The 14,243-nt window shown below is 44.4% G+C and overlaps 1 protein-coding gene across 1 annotated transcript in view; it reads right to left on the bottom strand.

Moving 5' to 3' along the window:
* The window catches only part of spef2 (sperm flagellar 2), a 314,152-nt gene that overhangs the window by 238,876 nt on the left and 61,033 nt on the right, over positions 1 to 14,243 (bottom strand). The gene's annotated exons all lie outside the window — the stretch shown is intronic.

Here is a 14,243-nt window from a genome sequence, read left to right as displayed (position 1 = left end):
CTAGTTCCACTACTCCACGGGTCACAACATATATTTCAATGATTTTTCCAGCTAGCTATATGGCCAGCATATGAGTTTTACCTATTAATCTCAGAATATTGCAGAAAAAAGAGACATGTCGAAGCTTTTTGTCTTGTACTCATCAGGGCACTCCACAAGAATACCAGTGCAAGGGGAAAACAACAATTTATACCGTGTAAGAAGAGAATGCTGATTGGCTGGCATGTAGACTATTTATTTAGGCCGTATGTCCCAAAGACTGGCGGATTGTATCAAACAGTATATCCCAGCCGCTGCTCACAGTGGACAAGGTACAGACTGTACCCAACCAGCTCCTGCTTGCAAAATTCAAAACAGAATATTAGATGTGACTCCACGATTAGGCAACATTTGCTAAATAATCCTCAGTGTGCTATGAATTACGCTGACAACCAGTTTAAGATTGTCAGTTGGGTTCACAGTGTGACACATCTGCATATACAGGAAGCTACCTATATAATACACAGGGCCCTGTTCCTTGCAGACAGAAAGAACACGTATATACATTGCACCTGCTTCAACTAAACAAAATAACTGACAGCCATTTGCTGACTCATTCTGCAGGGCAATGCCTTGACCAATCAGAGTCAAGTTGCCTGGTTTAAACTTCAAACAATGCTTGGCAGTTAACTGTCAGTCACCATAATTGGTGCATTCTCCTTGGCAATGCCTCGACCAATAAGAGCCCATTTTCCAACCAATCAGTGGTCTCTTCACATACAGTATAAATTGTTGTTTTCCCCCTTATATTGGTATTCTTGTAAGTGTCCTGATGAGTGCAAGACGAAAAGCTGAGACATGTCTCTTTTATCAGCAACACTCAAATTCTGTATGACTATAATCTCAGAATGACCACTCAATGCCCACATTTCTTCAATAAACAGCTAAATTAATAGTTTATTATGAAACCAAACTTGTCAAGTAGACAGGCAAAGCTTATTAACATTGGGTATGAAATATAAAAGTTTAATAATTACTCTTTCTAAATATCCTAACTCTTTCTCGCTCACACATACACCACCCCCACCCCCCACCACTCCAAAAAAAAAGAATTAAATCAAGTAGATGAATTTTGTGAAAAGGTTAAAAGTCAATGGTTCAGGGAAAAGGATGGATGATGGAGTCCTTGAAATGGTGTCTGGGCTATACATGTGGGTCTCAGCGCTGGTCTGGGAAACAATTGGTGACTTTTACTTTTCAGGCGGTCTTCGAGGAAACGTAGAACGACTTTGGAGCAACTTCCATTCGCTCTCTGCTTTGGAACTGGGTCAGGGTCTTCAGCAGCTGTTGTCTTCTTTACACAAGGAGCTGACCCTTTTTCTCCTCCAAAGCAAAACAGCCTACCAACTTTTTAAACACAGTTTTCCAGGCATGTTTTTTTTCTCTGAACCATAAGTCACCATGTGACCCTTTTGTAAACAGTCCGCCAGGATCAAGAGGTTTTCAGCTTATTTAAAACTGCTTAATTACCTTTTCCTGTATAATGCTGTCTGTTCCAGGACTTGCATTAACCCTTTAAGGGACATTGTCTTTTAACGCAAATTCTTCTAGAATGTTCTTAATTTTTGAAGATGAACCATTTTCCGTAATTAGAGCATTATGACAACCTCCAGTCTGATAAAACTGTAACACCTCTAAACTCACCGCTACATAGCTTTCTATCCTACAGTCAGTTCATGCGTATATGTGTGTGTGTATTTCTCTCTCTCTCTGTTTCTCTCTCCCACAGTCAGTGTCTCTGCCTCTCTCTCTATCAGTCTCTCTCTCCCTCTCCATCTGTCTCGGTCTCTCTCTCTGTTTCTCTCTCTCTCTCTATTCCACAGTTGGCTTTTTGCAGTTGTGTCCCAGTGGTTTTCTTTGTTTAACTCTATGGCACACGGGATGAGAGCAGGACAATGGCAGCTTGCATGGAAGCATCAGACCAGCAAGGCTGACTCAGTGTGAGGGCTGTGGACTGGGCTCTGGAGCATGGAGGAATGCAAGGGGGATTCAGGGGACGACAGACAGTTGGGTTGGGTCATTGAAGAGTGAAGTGGGAAGGGCCTGGTGTCCTGGGTGTGGTGGATGTGGTGATGGGGGCAGTAAGGTCAAGGTATGAAAATGAGGGGTCTAAATGTTGGTGTCAGTACTGTCCACATGTGGGTCCATCTCATGTGACTGGCAGGGTCCCTACAGGGCTCTGAGTTCATCTCAATTTAAATACTCCCTGCTGAGAGTGAGAGAGTGATCTCGGACAATGTTCTTTACAGCTGTTAGAAACATATCTTCAAGAACTGTATATCTTTTAAAATTTAGAAGGATGTTGCTTTATTTGGACACTTGGATTTTTTTAAAAAGGTTGTAAGTTCACCTTGGACTGTGAACAAGCATGTCTTTTCCACTAAATCACCTGGTCAACATAGCACTTGAGGAGGAGAGCTATTTTCTTATTTGAACAGTAATCACTTTAATGGCCGGGGGGAAAAAAACTATTTTAAAGGCAAAGGCCCTGGTGATTTACTGGAAATCACCTGGCAAAGATGAGCATTAAGTTTTGAACTTGTTTATTTGAACTTAGTTGGGAATGAACTGAGAAGGGGTAAAGTTGCCCAGCTCACGGTCTCCTTGCCTTGCCCAAAATAAAGTATGGTCATCATTATCCAGCTGAGAATCTTCATCTCAGTGGAATTTGTCTGTATTTGGAAACCCAAGAGGCTGAGTCAAGAAGGATTGACCCGGCTCTGTTTTCCATGCCGAAGCTCCGTTAGTGAGAACCTTGAGGCATCTACTGGGGCTAGCGACCCATCCTCGCATGAGGGAGCATCAGATTGACAGCATCAAAAGCCTGTGAACTTTATCCTTTTTTTTAAATAGAGCTTTTCCTCAATTGCCCATCTCTGCAGAGACCCTATTTGTTTGTCCTTTGTGTGTGTGAGCGCGCGTGCTGGGGAATTTTAAAAAGGCTAGATAGTTACAGCTCCAGATTACAAATTGTGTGCTAACCAGTTCTTGCAACTTGTTTTAAACAGAAATTTTGTTTCATAATAAATCAATCATTCTGGCTTTATTGAAAGAAGTCTTATTCTAACAATAGAGAAGGTAAATAATTAGCCATTTTGGTGGGTGAATGAAACATTTACATTTCTGTTTGTTTTAAATATATATTTGTTCATGGGGTGTGGGCATTGCTGGCTAGGCCAGCATTTATTGCCATCCCTAATTGCCCTTGTTCAGAGGGCATATGGGAGATTGGCACTAAGTCAAAATGCTCAGAGAGCCGGTGCAGACATGATGGGTCGAATGGCCTCCTTCTAACAAGCCTGTGATTCTGTGATTTAAGAGTCAACCACATTGCTGTGGGTCTGGAGTCACATGTTGGCCAGACCAGGTAAGGGCAGCAGATTTCCTTCCCTAAAGGACCTTAGCAAATCAAATGGGTTTTTTTGACAATCGGCAATGGTTTCATGGTCATCATCAGGCTTTTAATTCCAGATTTTTATTGGATTCAAATTTCACCATCTGCCGTTCTGGGATTCCCTTCGGTCTCTGGATTACTAGTCCAGTGACAATACCACTATGCCACCACCTCCCCTGTGTAACCTGCAGAGCAGTGGGGCTAGATCAACTGTGCACTCAACCCATCTCAGTCGTAACACAATGCAAACAGGGGAGGGACAGCTCAGCCTACAAGTGCAGCCATGTCCCACAGAATGGAGAGTGCAACACTGGACACCAACAGTGCAGAACCACGGAATTGTTACAGCGCAGAAGGAGGCCATTCAACCGATTGTGTCAGCACCGGCTCTCCAAATGAGCAATTTACCTAGAGCCATTCCCCCACCTTCTCCCCGTAACCCGGCACATTCTTCCTTTTCAGATAACAGTCCAATTCCATTCTGAATGCTTCAGTTGAACCTGCCTCCACCACAGTCTCAGGCAGTGCATTCCAGGCCTTAACCACTCGCTGTGTGAAAAAGATTTTCCTCATATCATTGTTGTTTCTTTTGTCAATTACTTTAAATCTCTCACACAAAATTTCTCAATCCTTTCACAATTGGGAACAGTTTCTGAACATTCAATAAAGAGGAAACAAAAAAACACAACAGTTTCTTCCACAATAAAGGAAATGTTCCCAACTCCCCCTGTAACCATCGATTCGTGCCAACAGCGAGGCGTGTCAGTGCATTTAGCTCTATTATTATTGACACTAGCTTAGTGTCCACATGAATAAAGTGAAACCAATGTAGAAGCATAGAAACATAGGAAATAGGAGCAGGAGTAGATCATTCAGCCCTTCGAGACTGCTCCGCCATTCAGTATGATCATGGCCGATCCTCTAACTCAACGCTGTACTCCTGCTCTCTCCCTACACCCCTTGACACCTTGAGAGTCCAGAAATCTATGTTTACTTCTTAGATATATTCAGTAACTTGGCCTCCACAGCTTCTGTGGTAGAGAATTCCACAGGTTCACCACCCTCTGAATGAAGAAGTTTCTCCTCATCTCAGTCCTAAATGGTCTACCCAGTATCCTGAGATTGTGACCCCTTGTTCTAGACCCTCCAGCCAGAGGAAACATCATCCCTGCATCCAGTCTGTCCATCCCTGTCAGAATTTTATGTTTCAATAAGATCCCCTCTCATTCTTCTAAACTCCAGTGAATACAGGCCCAGTTGGCCAAATCTCTCCTCATACAACAATCCTGCCATCCCAGGAATCAGTCTGGTGAACCTTCGCTGCACTCCCTCTATGGCAAGTATATCCTTTCTTAGGTAAGGAGACCAAAACTACACACAATACTCCAGCTGTGGTCCCACCAAGGCCCTGTATAGCTGCAGTAAGACATCCTTGTTCCTGTACTCAGGTCCTCTCGCAATGAAGGCCAACATACCATTTACCTTCTTAACTGCTTGCTGCACCTGCATGCTGGCTTTCAGTGAACGCCCAGATCCCTTTGTACATTTAACATTTCCCAATCTATCACTATTTAAATAATACTCTGCTATTCTGTTTTTCCTACCAAAGTGGATAACTTCACACTTATCCACGTTATACTGCTTCTGCCATGTATTTGCCCACTCACTCAACCTGTGCAAATCACCTTGAGGCCTCTTAACACCCTCCTCATCGCGCACATTCCCACCTAGTTTTGTGTCGTCAGCAAACTTGGAAATATTACATTTGGTTCCCTCATCCAAATCATTGATGTATATTGTGAATAGCTGGGACCCAAGCACTGATCCCCGTGGTACCCCATCAGTCACCACCTGCCACTCTGAAAAAGACCCATTTATTCCTACTCTCTGTTTCCTGTCTGCTAACCAATTCTCAGTCCATGCCGATATATTACCCCCAACCCCATGTGCTTTAATTTTACACACTAACCTCTTATGTGGGACTTTATCAAAAGCTTTCTGAAAATCTAAATACACCACATCCACTGGTTCTCCCTTATCTATTCTGCTAGTTACAGCCTCAAAAAAAAACTCTGGTAGGTTTATCAAACATGATTTCCCTTTCATAAATCCATGTTTACTTTGTAATGTAGCTGGGCTAGTAATCTAGAGACCCAGGGTAATGCTCTGGGCACCCGAGTTCGAATCCCACCACGGCCGATGGTGGAAATTGAATTCAATAAAAAATTTGGAATTAAAAGTCTAATGATGACCTTGAAACCATTGTCGACTGTTGTAAAAACCCATCTGGTTCACTAATGTCCTTTAGGGCAGGAAATCTGTCGTCTTTACCTGGTCTGACCTACCTGTGATTCCAGACCCACAGCAATGTGGTTGACTCTTAAATGCCCTCTGAAATGGCCTAACAAACCACTCAGTTGTATCAAACCGCTACAAAGTCACAGAAAAAGAATGAAACCGGATAGACCACCCGGCATCGACCTAGGCACCGGAAACAGCAGCCCCGTCGACCCTGCTGAGTCCTCCTTACTAACATCTGGGGCTTAGTGTCAAAATTGGGAGAGCTGTCTCACAGACTAGTCAAGCAACAGCCTGACATAGTCATCATCATAGAATCATACCTGACAGATAATGTCCCAGACACCATCATCACCATCCCTGGGTATGTCCTGTCCCACCAGCAGGACAGACTCAGCAGAGGTGGCAGCACAGTGGTATACAGTTGGGAGGGAGTTGCCCTGAGGGTCCCCAACATTGACTCTGGACCCCATGACACACAGTAGCAGCAGTGTGTACCATCTACAAGATGCATTGCAGGGATTCACCAAGGCTCCTTCAACAGCACCTTTCAAACCCATGACCACTACCTCTCTCTCTATCCCACTGTCAGTCTGTGTGTCTGTCTCTCTCTGTGTCTCACAGTCAGTGCCTCTCTCTCTCTCTCTCTCTATTGCACAGTCTATGCATGTCTCTGTGTTTTCAGGGACAGGAGGAAGGGATCAATTGATCAGGTCACAGACAATAGGGTAAGATACGTGATTCACTATGGTAAAAACTAAAGCTGATGTTATGAATGGAATGAAAGAGTGTTTAAAACAGGAAGTAGTTGATGAGCAGGTGAGGGAGAAACAGACATTTTGTCCATTTTAGAATCACTTCCCTGGGAGGTTTTCAAGTCATGAGGAGTCCAATACAGGCTGTTTGGACAGAGAGATTGTCATATCAGCTAAGATATCTACATGAACAGTGAATGAAGACTCCATGCTGGATTCCTCCATCCTGTTTATCCACACTTACAGGTGTTGTTGAGCTGCTGGGATTTGAAGTGATTGCTGGGATTTGCTGTTAGGAATTGTAGTGCTGCTGTGATTTGTGGGGTTTACTGGGATTTGTAGTGTTGCTGGGATTTGCTGCTGGGATTTGTAATGTTGCTGGGATTTGTAGCTTTTTTTTATTCATTTACAGGGTGTGGGCAGCATTGACTAGCCCAGCATTTATTGCCCATCCCTAGTTGCCCTTGAGAAGGTGGTGGTGAGCTGTCTTCTTGAACCGCTGCAGTCCATGTGGTATAGGTACACCCACAGTGCTGTTAGGAAAGGAGTTCCAGGATTTTGACCCAGCGACAGTGAAGGAACGGTGATATATTTCCAAGTCAGGACGGTGAGTGACTCAGAGGGGAGCTTCTAGGTGATGGTGTTCGAATCTCTCTGCTGCCCTTGTCCTTCTAGATGGTAGCGGCCGTGGATTTGGAAGGTGCTGCCTACACAGCCTTTGTGAATTGCTGCAGTGCATCTTGTAGATGGTACACACGACAGAGTTCTGGAATATTTCGACCAGTACCTCCACTATCTCTGCAGCCACTTCCTTTAAAACCCTTGGTTGCAGGTTATCAGGTCTTGGCAACTTGTCTACCTTTAGTCCCATTAGTTTGTCAAATACTTTGTCCCTTGTGATAGAGACTGTTACAAGATCTTTCCTCCCATTAGCTCCTTGCTTATCTGATATCTTTGGGGTGTTTAGAGTGTCCTCCACCGTGAAGACTGATGCAAAATATTGGTTTAAATTATCTGCCATTTCCCTGTTCCCCATTATCAATTCTCCAGTCACATCCTCCAAGGGTCCCACACTCACTTTAGCCACTCTCTCTTTTTATATACCCATAGAAGCTCTTGCTGTTTGTTTTTAAATTTCTTGCCAATTTACTTTCATAATGAGGAGCCTGGACAGGGTGGATAGGGAGCAGCTGTTCCCCTTAGTTGAAGGGTCAGTCATGAGGGGACATAAGTTCAAAGTGATGGGCAGGAGGTTTAGGGGGGATGTGAGGAAAAACTTTTTTACCCAGAGGGCGGTGACAGTCTGGAATGCGCTGCCTGGGAGGGTGGTGGAGGCGGGTTGCCTCACATCCTTTAAAAAGTACCTGGATGAGCACTTGGCACGTCATAACATTCAAGGCTATGGGCCAAGTGCTGGTAAATGGGATTAGGTAGGTAGGTCAGGTGTTTCTCACGTGTCGGTGCAGACTCGATGTGCCAAAGGGCCTCTTCTGCACTGTGATTCTGTAATCAATTTTCTCCCTCTTTATTAGCTTTTTAGTCATCTGCTGGTCCCTAAAAAATTCCCAATCCTCTGGCCTACCACTAGTTTTTGCCGCTTTGTATGCCTTAGGTTTTGATTGGATACTCTCCTTGACCATCTCTGTTAAACACGGGTGGTTCATCCTTCTCATCGAGTCCTTCTTTTTGACCGGGATAAATTTTTGCTGAGCGTTATGAAATATCTGCTTAAATTTCTGCCACTGCTCATCCACTGACCTTCCCCTTAGTCTCTTACACTTTATTCATACCTCTGTAATTGCCCTTATTTAAGTTGAGGACACCAGTTTGAGACCCGAGTTGCTCGCCCTCAAACTGAATTTGAAATTCTACCATGTTGTGACCACTACCCCCTAGAGGATCCTTAACTACAGTATCTCTTATTAATCCCACCTCATTACACATTACTCGATCTAAAACAGCCTGTTCCTGGGTAGGTTCTGCAACGTATTGCTCTAAGAAACAATCCTTGATGCACTCTACAAATTTGTCTTCCATGTTGCCCCTGCCAATCTGATTTATCCAGTCAATATGCAGATTAAAATCACCCATGACAATTGTAATGCCCTTCTTACACACCCCCATTATTTCCCGATTTATACTTTGTCCGACAGCGAGGGAACACTTCAGGGGCTTATGGACGACTTCTTCCCCTTGCTATTCTTTATTTCTACCCAAACTGATTCTGCATCACAATCTATGCTACCTATATCACTACCCACCACTGCACTGATACCTTCCTTTATTAACAAAGCTACCCCACCTTCTTTTCCTTTTTGCCTATTTTTCTAGAACATTGAATACCCTTGAATATTGAGTTCCCAGTCTTGGTCACCCTGCAACCACGGCTCTATAATAGTTATCAAGTCATAGCCATATATTTCTATTTGTGCTGTCAACTCATCTATCTTGTTACAAATGCTGCCTGCATTCAGATAAAGAGCCTTAAGCTTTGTCTTTTTACCATTATTGCTCATTCTGATTCTAATTTCTGCTGCACTCTTCTGCTTATATTTTCTGCCCCTTTCTGTCACACTTTGATCATCACTCGCCTCTTCACTATCCTGCACCTCTGCTCTCTCGTTTCTTTTTGAGTTTTTAAACTTCCCTTCAATTGAACCCTCACCCCCAGTAATTAGCTTAAAGCCCTGTTTACAAAGCTAGTTATACAATTCACCAGGACACTGGTCCCAGCATGGTTCAAATGAAGCCCGTCCCAACGGAATAGCTCTCTTCTTCCCCAGTACTGGTGCCAGTGCTCCATGAATCAGAACCCATTTCTCCCACACTAATCTTTGAGTTACACATTTATGTCGTTGGTACCTACATGGACCATGACAACTAGATCCTTCCCCTCCCACTCCTAGTTCCTCTCCAGCCCAGGAGAGATGTCCTTCACCTTGGCACCAGGTGAGCAACACAGCCTTCAGGACTCTCTGTATTTGCTACACAGAACAGTATCTATTCCCCTTACTATGCTATCCCCTATTACTACTACATTTCTCTTTTCTCCCCCCACTTGAATGCCACTCTGTACCACGGTGCTGTGGTCAGTTTGCTCATCCTCCCTGCAGTCTGTGCCCCCATCCACACTGGGAGCAAGAACCTCATACCTACTGGGCAAGGGCATTGGCTGAGGCTCTTCCAAAGGTAAATTCTGGATCCCCATACCTGCCTCACTCACAGTCACATCCTCCTGTCCCTGACCACAGACCAAATTTGATGTAATTAATCTAAGGGGTGTGACTACCTCCTGAAACACTGTCCAGGTAACACTCCCCCTCCCTGATATGTCTCAGTGTCCACAGCTCGGACTTCAGCTCATCAACTCTGAGCCAAAGTTCCTCGAGCAGCCAACACCTGCTGCAGATGTGGTCACTGGATCGCACCGGCATCCTCCAGTGCCCACATCCTACAGCTGCAACACATCACCTGCCCAGCCATCTATTCTATTTAATTAATTCAGTTGGATGTTAAATATTTTAAAAGTGAATTTTTTAACTGTACTCTTCAGCTTGTCATAAAGATATTAATGCATATAATGTTATTGGAAATTATTTTAAATTGGACTTGTAGTAGGGTCTGTGTCTGTGGGTGTGAGTGTGTGTCTTTTAATTGGGTTAAAGCCAGCGAGTCTGAGTGTCTTGATGTATAGTAGTTTTGAGATGTTAAACAGTAAGGAAGTTAAGGTAAAGAGTACATTTGCATTTTGTTGAATAAACCATTCAAAGACTGGGGGTGAAATCTTGCACCTGGCCAGGAGACACCGAACAATATGTTTATATTACTAATAAAATTGGCACTATGAAAAGGGTTTCAATGTTTGAAGAGGAGGAAAAAGGGGGAGGAAAAAGGGGGGAAGAGCAATAGTGGTAGGAGACTCGATAGTAAGGGGAACAGAACAGGCATTTCTGCGGTCATAGATGTGACTCCAGGATGGTATGTTGCCTCCCTGGTGCCAGGGTTAAGGATGTCACTGAACAGCTGCAGGGCATTCTAAAGGGGGAGGGCAAATAGACAGAGATCGTGGTACATATTGGTACCAATGACATTGATAGAAAGAAGGATGAGGTCCTGCAAGCAGAACTTAGGGAGCTGGGAAACAGATTAAAAAACAGGGCCTCAAAGGTAGTAATCTCTGGATTACTTCCGGTGCCATGCCCTAGTGAGTATAGAAATAGGAGGTTAGCCCAGACGACTGTGTGGCTGGAGAGATGGTGCAGGAGGGAGGGGCTTTAGATTTCTGGGACATTGGGTCCGTTTCTGGGGGCAGTGGGACCTGTACAAGGCGGACGGGTTGCACCTGAACTGGAATGGGACCAACATCCTTGCAGGAAGGTTTGCTAGTGCTGTTGGGGAGGGTTTAAACTAACTTGCCAGGGAGATGGGATCCTGAGAGGAGGTTCAGCAGCGGGAGATGCACAGCCAAAATTAGAAGAGAGCAAGTGAGTCTGGAAGGCATAGAAATGATAGGCCAATTAAGGCACAAGGGAGTTTGGCAAGGTTGGATGGTATTTATTTTAATGCAAGGAGTCTGACGAATAAGGCAGATGAGTTGAGGGCACAAATTAACACATGGAAGTATGATGTCGTTGCTTTCACAGAAACATGGTTGAGAGAGGGGCAGGATTGGCAGCTCAATATTCCAGGATATATGGTTTTCAGGCGAGACAGGGAAGGCGGTAAAAGAGGAGGGGATATCGCAATATTGATCAAGGAATCAATTACAGCAGTAAGGAGAGACGACATCTTAGAAGGCTCCTCAAATGAAGCCGTGTGGGTAGAACTGAAAAACAAAACAAGAGCAGTCACATTGCTGGGAGTGTACTATAGGCCCCCAAACAGTCAGAGAAAATAGAAGAGCAGATGTGCAGGCAAATTTCAGAGAAGTGTAAAAATAATAGGGTAGTAATAGTGGGGGATTTCAACTTCCCCAACATTAACTGGGTTAGTCATAGTGTGATTGGTTTAGAGGGAGCGGAATTCTTAAAATGCATCCAGGACAGCTTTTTAAACCAGTACGTAGAAGAACCCACAAGAGATCCTGGACTTTATTTTAGGGAATGAAGCCAGGCAAGTGGTAGAGGTATCAGTGGGGGAGCATTTTGCAGATAGTGATCATAACTCCGTTAGATTCAAAGTTGTTATGGAAAAGGACAAGGATGGGCCAGAAATCAGGGTTCTAAATTGGGGGAAGGCCAATTTTAATAAGATCAGATATGATTTGGCCAGAGTGGACTGGGAGCAGCTACTTTTGGGTAAATCCGCATCAGAGCAGTGGGATTCATTCAAGAAGGAAATAACGAGAGTACAGGACCAACATATTCCAGTAAAGACAAAGGGGGGGACCAACAAATCCAGGGAACCCTGGATGTCGAGGGATATACAGGATTGGACAAAGAGAAAAAGGGAGGCTTATAGCAGATACTGAGGGTTCGAAACAGCGGAAGCCCTAGAGGAGTATAGAAGGTGTAGGGGGGGAACTTAAAAAGAAAATTAGGAGAGCAAAAAGGGGGCATGAAAAACATTGGCAGGTAAAATAAAGGAAAATCCAAAGTTATTTTACATGTACACTAAGAGTAAGAGGGTAACTAGGGAAAGAGTAGGGCCCATTAAGGGCCATGGTGGTAATTTGTGTGTGGAGCCGGAAGACATAGGTAAATGAATACTTTGTGTCAATGTTCACAAGTGGGAGGGATGACGTGGGTATGGAAATCAGGCAGAAGGACTGTGATATAATTAAAGAAATTAGCACAGAAAGGGAGGAGGCTTTAAGGGGTCTGGCAGGCTTAAAAGTAGATAAATCTCCAGGCCCGGATGAATTGTATCCCAGGCTGTTGAGTGAGGCAAAGGAGGAGATAGCAGGGGCACTGGCAATAATTTTCAATACCTCTCTGGCCACAGGAGAGGTGCCAGAGGACTGGAGGACAGCCAATGTGGTACCGTTATTCAAGAAAGGAGGAAGGGATAAACCAGGGAACTACAGGCCAGTCAGTCTAACCTCAGTGGTGGGGAAACTATTGGAAGCAATTCTGAGGGGCAGAATTAGTTTACACTTGGAAAGGCAGGGATTAATCAAGGACAGTCAGCATGGTTTTGTTAAGGGGAGGTCATGCCTGGCCAATTTGATTGAATTTTTCGAAGAGGGCAATGCATTTGACGTAGTCTACTTGGGCTTCAGCAAAGCTTTTGATAAGGTCCCGCATGGGAGACTGATAATGAAGGTAAGAGCCCATGGGATCCAAGGCAATTTGGCAAATTGTATCCAGAATTGGCTGAGTGGCAGGAAGCAGAGGGTGATGGTGGAGGGGTGTTTTTGTGACTGGATGCCTATGTTCAGTGGGGTTCCTTAAGGATTGGTGTTGGGTCCCTTGCTGTTTGTGGTATATATAAATGATTTAGACTTGAATGTAGGAGGGTTGATCAGTAAGTTCGCAGTTGACATGAAAATTGGTGGGATGGTAAATAGGGAGGAGGATAGCCTTAGATTACAGGAGGATATAGACAGGCTGGTCAGATGGGCTGATCAGTGGCAAATGGAATTTAATCCGGATAAGGTGAGGTGAGGTGATGCACTTGGGCAGGACAAATAAGGCATGGGAATACACGATGAATGGTAGGACCCTGGGAAGTACCGAGGATCAGAGGGACCTTGGTGTGCATATCCACCGGTCCCTTAAGGTAGCGGGACAGGTAGATAAGGTTGTTAAGAAGGCATATGGGTTACTTGCCTTTATTAGCCGAGGCATAGAATATAAGAACAGGGAGGTTATGCTGGAACTGTATAAAACGCTGGTTAGGCCACAGCTAGACTATTGTGTGCAGTTCTGGAATCCACATTATAGGAAGGATGTGATTGCACGAGAGAGAGTGCAGAGGAGATTCACCAGGATGTTGCCTGGGCTGAAGAGTTTTAGTTATGAGGAGAGATTGAATAGATTGGGATTATTTTCCTTGGAGCAGAGGAGATTGAGGGGGGACATGATTGAGGGGCATAGATAGGGTAGACAGGAAGGAACTTTTCCCCTTGGTAGAGGGATCAATAACCAGGGGGCATAGATTTAAGGTAAGGGGCAGGAGGTTTAGAGGGGATGTGAGGAAGAATTTTTTTCACCCAGAGGGTGGTGGGAATCTGGAACTCACTGCCTGAAAGGGTGGTAGAGGCAGAAACCCTCATAACATTTAAGAAGTATTTGGATGTACACTTGTGATGCCATGGCATACAAGGCTTTGGGCCTAGTGCTGGAAAATGGGATTAAGTACTTGTTTGACTGGTGGAGACTCAATGGGCTGAATGGCCTCTTTCTGTGCTGTAGACCTCTATGCTCTGTGACTAAGAGGTGGAGTTCAAAGGGCCGGGTGATACAATGAGAATTTACATTCAAAGGGAAGGCTAGATATGTACATAAGAGTTTTGTGTGTGGAAGTCAGAGGCATGTAAGATCTAAGCCTGTAAGCCTCCCACTGTATCTGTGAAGGAGCAAACTGAAAGGAACCTCATTTTGAATTCATAAGGTAAAATGTGCTTTACATGGTGTCTGTTTGAGTCTATGGGAAGAATTTTCTGGTTGAGCGGGGGCGGGGTGTCCCGACGTCAACCGCGCGTCATTTGGATTTTCAGTTCAGTGGGCGCACAGCAGAGTCGGCTACGCCCCTGCCGAACTCTCAAAGGCCCATTAAGGCCATTTAAATAGTAATTAAAACAATTAACAGGGCTG

This window comes from Cetorhinus maximus, chromosome 2 (assembly GCF_964194155.1).
Source record: "Cetorhinus maximus chromosome 2, sCetMax3.hap1.1, whole genome shotgun sequence".
In the NCBI taxonomy this organism is placed as follows: Eukaryota; Metazoa; Chordata; class Chondrichthyes; order Lamniformes; family Cetorhinidae; genus Cetorhinus; species Cetorhinus maximus.
The sequence above is the reverse complement of the archived record's forward strand: the minus strand, read 5'-3'. Positions and strand labels throughout refer to the sequence as shown.